At 42.5% G+C, this 9,065-nt stretch overlaps 1 protein-coding gene across 3 annotated transcripts in view; it reads right to left on the bottom strand.

Annotated features, from left to right (window-relative positions):
- IRF7 (interferon regulatory factor 7) overlaps positions 1–4,460 on the bottom strand; it is a 29,589-nt gene extending 25,129 nt beyond the window's left edge. For all 3 annotated transcript variants that reach the window (XM_042447158.1, XM_042447159.1, XM_042447157.1), the window contains exon 1: positions 4,390–4,460. The gene's annotated coding sequence lies outside the window, so the exon portion shown is untranslated. The remainder of the gene's footprint in view (positions 1–4,389) is intronic.
- Between the last annotated feature and the right edge of the window lie 4,605 nt (positions 4,461–9,065).

The raw sequence follows: 9,065 nt of genomic DNA on the forward strand, positions 1-9,065 counted from the left end.
ACCACCACAATCAGTTCTGTTTTGTCTAAAATGAGTCTCACTTTATTTGAACTCAGTTTCCAGCTGCTGAAGAGTCATGACACCTGCTTCAGACACGAAGGAAAAACAGAACTGGTGGTCCACCACATACCAATGACTAACTCTCAGGTTTTCCATGGCAATGTTAAGAAGCACAAGAGGAAGAAAAAATCTGGAATAGACTCCCCACTCATAACCAACAGAGTTAACACAAAAGGATATGCTAGTCAATGGTATCAAAAGTTCCTGAAAGAGGCTTTCCCCCCAACCTCAAATTAATTATTGTTTTAATGGACTCATTCTTTTTTATTATTATTATCTTAAGTTGCTTCCTAATAAAGGGAATAGCAATCAACAACCATGCCATCTTTTCCCTCCTCTCATTAGATTTTCTTTTTAGTAAGGAAAAAAAAAAGATGTTCTACAAGTTTAAGACCATTCTTGAACCCTTCCTAAAGTTCTATGATTAAAACAGTGCTATTGAATAATAAAAGCCTTACCTGGAAACACCCCAAGCTTCAAATGGTTTTCTCTGTGCAATGGTCTGCTGGTGGAAGGTTGTTTAAAAAAAACATCCCAGGGAGTGCTTTTGGGTTGTTTGTTATGGATCACACTAGCCCTCAGCTTTACACTTCGAGGCTTGAAGTTACTCACTTCTTGAAGCCACTCTAACTACCATTAATCCCACCTCCTTTAAACAGTAGCTCTGCCAACAGGTGTCTCCACCTACCATTAGCTAATCTCTGCCCCACCTAATGGGCATCAGGAACTGCTGATTTTGGCATTGAGCATATACCTTGAAACAAAAAAAATCCCCAAGTCTTTTTTTTGATATATAACTATAATCCCCTACAATGGACTTTTGCAATTATTTTTAGACTTATGGCATTAATTACATTTCTACCGTATATGTTTGTGTATAGGTCGACCTCATGTATAAGTTGAATGTAGGTTTTGGGGTCCTAATTCTGGATTTTTATATGACCCATGGATAAGTCGAGGGTAACACTTAAGGGCATGTGACTTCTCCTGTGTCTTCCCGGCCCAGCTGCCTTCCCCAGAAGCAGTCACACTGGGAAGAGGCTAGAGGAGCGAATGATCACTCTCCCTGCCATCTTGTTACTGACTTGTTACATAAGTCGATCCAGGTTTTTGGGACAATTTTGGGATATACATTTTTGACTTATACACAAGTACATATGGTATGTTTTCATTGTTAACTGTCCATAATTGCAAACTTTTTTTTAAGGGACAGATCATTTTAAATGAACAAATGAATAAAAGCATGTGCACCAGAGATGGAAATGCCTTCATTATGCATGCTAGAAACTAAAAAATGCATTCCTGTTCGTGGCAGTAGTATATAGTATACAGTTTTAATAGTATTTGCATTAGCTTTTGTAAACTGTCTTGGGTTCCAATGTTGGGGGAAAGGTGGCAATAAATTAAGAAGTAGACACAAGCTGTTAAAGAAGAGTTAAGCAGCACCATACACATGACTTCTCACCTAACATTATCCACACATCCCATCACCTTTCTGAAACTGCTCAAAATCAACCTGAATTCTAAGATAGAAGTTAGAGAAAAAGAGAAGGTTTAAGTGGCAGATTATCTAGATGGCTGGTGATCATCAGGAGTTCTTGACACCCAGGTGTCTACCAACAGAAAAAAATGAAAGTGCTCCCACCCCCATTTACATAAAGTGTCTAAAAATAATTGTTTCAGGGGAAAATTAGGTATGGGTTTTTGTGTGTGAAAGGATTTTGTTCTGGTTCTTATCACAAATTCCTGGAATGAACATTTGCACAACAATCATCTTGTTCCTTTAATTCTCAGTAGAAAGCCACTCTACAGTTTCACAGATTCACACACTAGAACCGTCCGATGTGAACACAACTCCAAATCAGTTACAAATTCACAGGATTTTTACTGCTAACACCAAGAGACATTTCTAGAGTCTAGATTTAACCATACCTGGGAGTGCATAAATTGAAATGGACTCAAGTTAGTCATACTTGAGGTCTACTGATGTCCACGGGCCTTACTCCAAATATGCATAAAAACAGCTGCTCCTCCCAACTAGAATAGATCTACTCAATCTACAGAATTCACAAAAGAGTCAATTTTTCATTCAGCAACTGATTCAACCGGTCTACTGAAGTTGAGACTAGTCATTGAATTTAAGATAATTAATTGTAATTATTTATATACAAATTTATTGCAGCCTGGTTGGTAAAAAACAGACTGAAATAAATGCCTACACTGCCTCAAAGTTACAAGTGCTTCTGAGCAGTGTTGCAGAAAAATCAAGACTTTCTTTCTGAGATTCGAGGAGGAGGCTCTCCTTCTCTGACAAATGCAACTTCTAAAGAGTTTTTGGTACAGCAGCTTCTTCTCTACCGACACAGCAGTTTAAAGATATCCTCTGTCCAGCAATTCTTCTCTCGAGGATTTGATTCCGCTTTGAAAACCGCAGTCATTACACAGATATTGTCTGGCTGGAGATGAGGAACTACGGTCTGCCTGTGCTCCTGAACCAAGCACTGACCTTCCATTCGGGTCGAGGCAACTCTGCTTGAGCTGAAGTGTGAACCCGGCTATAGTGAAGTGCAGTATCAGTGAAACAACCATGTTAGACATATCCACATGGATTTAAAAGGCCCAGGGTGTATCTACACTGCAGAAATAAGGTAGTTTGACACCACTTTAACTGTCATGGCTCAGTGCTATGGTATTCTGGGATTTGTAGTTTGGTGAGACTTCCCTGGCAGAGCAGTCTGGTGCCCCACCAAACTACAAATCCCAGAATCCCATAGCACTGAGCCATGGGAGTTAAAGCGATGTCAACATTTCTGCAGTGTGGCATTTCTGCAAACCCAATTTTTGTCCCTGTTCTTTCCGATTTGTTTATTGGGTTAAAATAAATCAAGCTGGGAATTTTTGTATTAAAAAGCCTCTGATCCTACTGGGATCCTTCTGGCACGAACAAAGCATGCACAGTGCTCCAAAATCAAGTCTGACAGAATGGGAACACAATGATAATTGGTGCAGAGGCACCCTTAGTCTGTTGTACCATAAAATGGGGAAGGAGGGGAGGGAAATCTAGCAGCCCCTTTAAGACTAATTTATTTCAGCAGGAGCTTTCAGGAATTTAACATGCCATTACACTAAGTAGATGACTGCTCTCTCCAGCATCCAGAATACTGTACCCCTTAAGATGTCTCCCTTGAGGAGATTTCTCTTCACTGCAGTTTATCAATGGAAGATAAGGAAGGGGAAGCGATGGCAGGTGTGGAAGTGATGGCAGCCATGGAGAGAAACACTGTTCCATGTGCAACTTCAGTCCAGATGAGCTGCTCAAAAGATGCACAGATGCAAGCATGGCCTCCAGGCATGCAGGCCATGCTCCCAATTCCTGGGCCATTAGGGGTTTTGGCCTCTCTGCCAATTCTGCCGTCATGGTGTAGTGGTTCCAACACTGGACTATGACTCTGGAGAGCAGCGTTCAAGCCCCAGCTGGGTCACGCAAACTCAATGGGTGACCTTGAGCAAGTCACACTCTCTTAACCATGGAGGATGGCAATGGCAAACCCCCTCAGAAGAAGCCTGGCAAGAAAACCCCACAACAGGGTCGCCATAAGTTGGAAACAACCCGTAGGCCCACAACCACAGGCTCTGCCTCAATCAAAACACCTGGCAGCAAAGGTGTGTAGAAAGGAGAGCGTCCCCCAACACCAAAAAGGGTCCCAATAGTAACAACTCAGAAAACACTGATGTATGCATTAACTCTCTGGGTTCCCAGGAGGGAGAAACGGGATTGCCCTTGCCAAGTGGGAAGTACCTCTAACAAGCCGGAAAGAGTACAGAGCCCCAGCCCTGTCAAGCCTGGAAAAATCAGGGAGCAAAGGGGTCTTGCAGGAGCCCCTTGGAGACGCCCAGAAAGAGAGGGCTGGGAGCAGGAGCTGTCCCAGGTTCAAGGCCAGCTTTTCTCTTTCAGGGAGTACTCCAAGGGGCTTTTGCAAGAAGGGAAGAAGAAAAGTTAAAGACAAGAGCTGAGTCCAAACTGCAGACTGGTTTGACACCACTTGGCCGTGGCTCAATGCGGTGGAACAGGGGTGCCACAACCAAACCACTATTCCCAGAATTCCACAGCACTGAGTCATGGCCCTTAAATTGGTGCCAAACCAGAGATGCCAGAACAAACCCCCAATCCCAGAATTCCACAGCAGTGAGCCATGGCCATTAAAGTGGTGTATCAGCCCAAGTATTAAAAAAGACTTTGAGAAAGGCATCCACTTCCTCATCCCTGTGCTCTCCTCGTCCCCGCCTTCCTCCCATTCAAAAAGTGCACTAAAAGATCCAATACTGTACCTCTTTTCCAGGCGACGGAGGGGGATATGGCTCTTGCTCTTGCAGAAGGACTGCAGCGCAGAGGGGAAAACATACACAAGCTCGCGCGCCGCCTCGCGTCGCTTTATATAGATATGGCCAAGCCCGGGCGGCGTCCCATTGGCTGCTCCGGGGTTCCTAAGCCGTCACCGCTGGCCAATCAGAGGCCGAGGAACTTGGGCTAGCGAGCGCGCGCGCGCGCGCGCCGGGGAGGCTGCCTTGCAAGCGGACTAGGCTGCCCTGTCGCGCGCCCTTTGGGATGATGCCATTCCCGTAAAGCACGTGGCCTCCCTGAAGACATTGCACGCTGTTAGATAGATTTACACTCTCTTTAAGTTTCGTTTCTGGCATTGCGCTGGTGACCCTCACTGTGCAGATTATTATACCCTTCCTTTTGGAAAAGGTCCAGATCCTTGCAGGAAGGAAGTGGGAATGAAAGTGAAAATGCCTTAAAAACAAATTTGTTTTAGTATTATTATTTATATTTAATTTTTTTCATTATACAAATTGATAACATAATATCTATGGATTTTGATAGTCTTCATCTGACCGTTCCACCTGTCATTTTAAAGCATCTTAATAATATTAATAGTTTGACTTAATTATGTGACTGCTTTTTTAAAAAAATTAAAAAAGAGGGAAAGGGCCAGGCGTCCTCCTTTTCCTGGACGTGTCCTCCATTGCAACCTCCCCCCCCCCCCCCCTCGAGGAACTGCAAAACATCATTTTGTGCATGACTACAAAGCATTAATTTACATCCCTGAGACTGTTTTGAGCTTTGATTTGGTCAGGTCCTCCCATTTTTCCCCCCTTGAATGTCCTACATTTTGTGGTGACTCGTCCTCCTTTGCAGTGAGACCTCTGCCCTAGGGCTGGTGTCTCCCTCCCTCCCTCCCTCCCTTGAGCTCCTCCTCCTCCTCCTCTTCCCATTTCACCCCATACAGATTCCTTAGCCATGCTTTCTTGCACGAACGTTACCCATCAATTCCCATAATATACACCACTGAATGCCACGCTCATAGTCGTGATGTAAACAACTAGCATATATACTATATATATATATATATATATATATACATATACATATTAGCCAATCATTAAACAGCAGTCCTAATATATAAAAGAAAATTACTCAGCAAGCATCAAGTAAAAATGAATTTGCTGTACATTTCAATTTATTATTGTTAAAAGTAAAATATTCATTTTGTTGAAGGCTTAGGGTCAGAATGCCCTTTAAAGCTTTGACTTAATTTCCCCTGAGATTCCTAAGAGCTTAAAAACTTTTAATTTTTCCCCTGATTGAAAATGCTTTTTCTTCAGCATGGCTGTACCTTACATTCACCTTCTGATCATTCTCTGACTCACAGGAAAGGGAGAGATTGTTAAGTTCTTCACTTGTTCTACAATTTCGGCCAAACGTGCACTTACAAGACAGGTTTGAATCATCACAACCATATCTTTAAGGAGCTTTCCTGTTGACTGTAAGGGCAAGGTGCTGTCAAGTGTTCCCACAAGATAATCGTATGTAGAGCCTGTCAATCCGTAAGCAAATATCTTGAGCACTTTGTGGCTGAATAGCTGTTTCCCTGGAAAAGGACTGTTGCTGCTAAGTTAACGCTGACAGAAGATGTCAAACATGATCTTGGGATTCCTGGAGTTTAGAATCATAGAGCTGGAAGAGACCCCAAGGGTCATCCAGTCCAACCCCATTCTGCCATGCAGGAACTCTCAGTCAAAGCATCCCAGACAGATGGCCATCCAGCCTCTGCTTGAAGACCTCCAAGGAGGGAGAGTCCACTACACTCCGAGGGAATTTGTTCCACTGTCGAACAGCCCTTACTGTCAGGAAGTTCCTCCTAATGTTGAGGTGGAATCTCTTTTCCTGCAGCTTGCATCCATTGCTCCGGGTCCTAGTCTCTGGAGCAGCAGAAAACAAGCTTGCTCCCTCCTCAATATGACATCCCTTCAAATATTTAAACAGGGCTATCATATCACCTCTTCTCTTCTCCAGGCTAAACATCCCCAGCTCCCTGAGTCATTCCTCATAGGACATGGTTTCCAGACCCTTCACCATTTTAGTCATACTAGGTCACAGCATTGACTTCAGTGGACAAAATGTTTTGGGCTTTTTGCATTGTATGCAAGAATATATATATATGGAATTGGTTATGTGATGTATCATCTTGGTATTTGTGCCACTGCTGTGTGTTGACTGGTACTTTCCAGCCGTGTAAGGTGAGGAGCACAACTGTAATAGAGCTGATTGAAACATTGACCACCATCTTGAGAGGGAGAGAAGCAGATCAGCAACAACAGGCCTCTGCCTGCTAAAAAGACAAGCCCTCCTCCTGACCACCATCGTGCTTGTCTTATTGCATGTTGTTTTTATGATGTGTTAATTTTTATTGATTCTGTGAACCGCTTTGATCACCTCGGAAAAGCGGTATAAAAATAGAACTTCTTCTTCTTCTTCTTCTTCTTCTTATTATTATTATTATTATGGCACTCCTATGAAATTCATGGGGTCACTATAAGTTGACAGATGACTTTTTATGGTATGGAGGAGGTGATCTGCTGACATCCATGAACCCAAGCTGCTTTTAGAGGCACCAGTTACAGTGGCTGCTTAAAAATGGTTAGCCCTATATGTAAAGTAGCTTAATACCAACTTTCAAGAGAATGAAGCTGCAATGTATACACATTTGTCAATAATACAATTCTGTTCTGTTTGGCGAGACTTACTTCTAGGTAGACATATATAGATTACACTATAACACCAGGAACACATAGTCCTCAACAACAGAGCTAACTTTATCCAGCATATCCTCCCTTTAGACCTCTTTTTCAGGGATGATCCCATCCCCTCCATTCAAATGAGTTTGATATTATTCCAAATTATATTGACACCTCACATAGAAAGTGCTTCTTGCACAAGAAATATAATAAAAGAAATAATTGAAAGTTTAGTTCCCTTTCATACCCCAACTCCTGATCAACTATCTGGGACAGCCACGTAATGCTTCCAAATGGGAGGGCTGACCCTGGTGGTGTGACATTGTTTGTGGGAAAGAGCAGATTTACAGCACGTGTTAGAACATGTGCTAAGAACCTGCAGTCAGTACTTATGTATAGTACCGACAGTTGTTGGAAATGTTACTTTTTTGGCCACAAGACCATACTGGCTGGGAGATTCCAAAAATTATAATCCAAAAGGGAAATTTTTCCAGCCACTAATGTTGCAGCTGCTGAACAGGAGTTGGTGTGAATAGTCCAAAGTTGTTGGATAAAAAGTGTCCCAACTTTGCTGCTAAAACAGTTGCTCCCCAAATTCATCCTGCAGAGAGATTCGGTTGTCAAGCTTTGGCCAGTACTTTGGCTACATTCTTGCCTACATTTTACTTGGGAGTAACCACCACTGGACACAATGTGACTTTCTTTAGAATACACCTGGCTAAACTCATATCTTTCCAAATTATTGGGCAGAGATCACTGTCAGCTGGCATGGAGGAGCAGCAAAATTTAGAAAGGCTTTCCTTCCTCTTGCTAATATCTGCTGCATGTATCCAATTTCTACACTGTGTGTTAGCTAATTAAAACACATGTTTCCAGCCACGGTTTTCTTTTCTGTTCCCTATTGCAATATTTGACTTCTGCTGGGCTTCTACTCTTTGAGTGATCTCCTTCTGCAAAAAAAGCTATTTTGTGAATGATTACTTAGAATAGGAAGTTAGTGTTTCACTGCTGATGGGCTGAAGATGCACAGATTCCATAACAAGAGAGGCATACCTGGTCCCAGATGCTGATATATATCTAGTGGTTTGCTGTCTCGTTGGACAAGGGTTCTGGAGCATGGCATGGGAGGGATTACAGGATAAATGTACTTCTATAAATGTATTATTTATTTATTAAATCATATCTAAATATATCCTGCCCTCTATCCAAAGATCTCAAGGCAGTGTACAGCAAAGCAATATGATAATTTTAAAACAATCTAAACAGCAAAAATGGTTTTAGAAAGCTAAACACTTATCCAACAATATAACAAGTTAAAACAAGAAAGATTAAAACCAGTTAAAATGTATTAAAACAATTTTAAACCAGGCACAGGTATGCATCTGTTTAAAACTAGTTAGGCTCCAAAGGCTTTTATAAACAACAATGTTTTCAATTGGCACCGGAATGACAGCAATGTGGGTGTCATTTGGGTCTTTAAGGGAAGGGCATTCCATATCTAGGGTGCCACAGCAGAGAAGACCCTCTCCCTTAAAGTGATGAAAGGGCCAAAACAGATGCCCCTCCAAAAGCGGTCCATGACCGCTCCAGTGCAATTTGTGCCAGGGCTGTGGCAACTGCAGGTGCCCGGCTCCAATCCAGGCCACCATCACAGTCCTGAACTACTCCTTTTTGTCCCTGCTCTTTTAGAAAGACGTGGCCTCACTATGGCTTCTGGCTGCATTCAGGGTGTGCATCATCTAAATGCTACACCCTGAATGCAGCTGGACGTTGGGTTATTTGGCTCTCTTTTTCGGGCCAATATGGAGGGGAATAGATAGTGATCAGACATTTAATATGGAGCTTTTATGGTACATTGAAGGAATTAATGTGGTTTTATTCCCTAATGCAAGTGATATTCTCCCTTCCAAAATGTGGATATCTGC

This window comes from Sceloporus undulatus, chromosome 1, assembly GCF_019175285.1.
Source record: "Sceloporus undulatus isolate JIND9_A2432 ecotype Alabama chromosome 1, SceUnd_v1.1, whole genome shotgun sequence".
Classification (NCBI taxonomy): Eukaryota; Metazoa; Chordata; class Lepidosauria; order Squamata; family Phrynosomatidae; genus Sceloporus; species Sceloporus undulatus.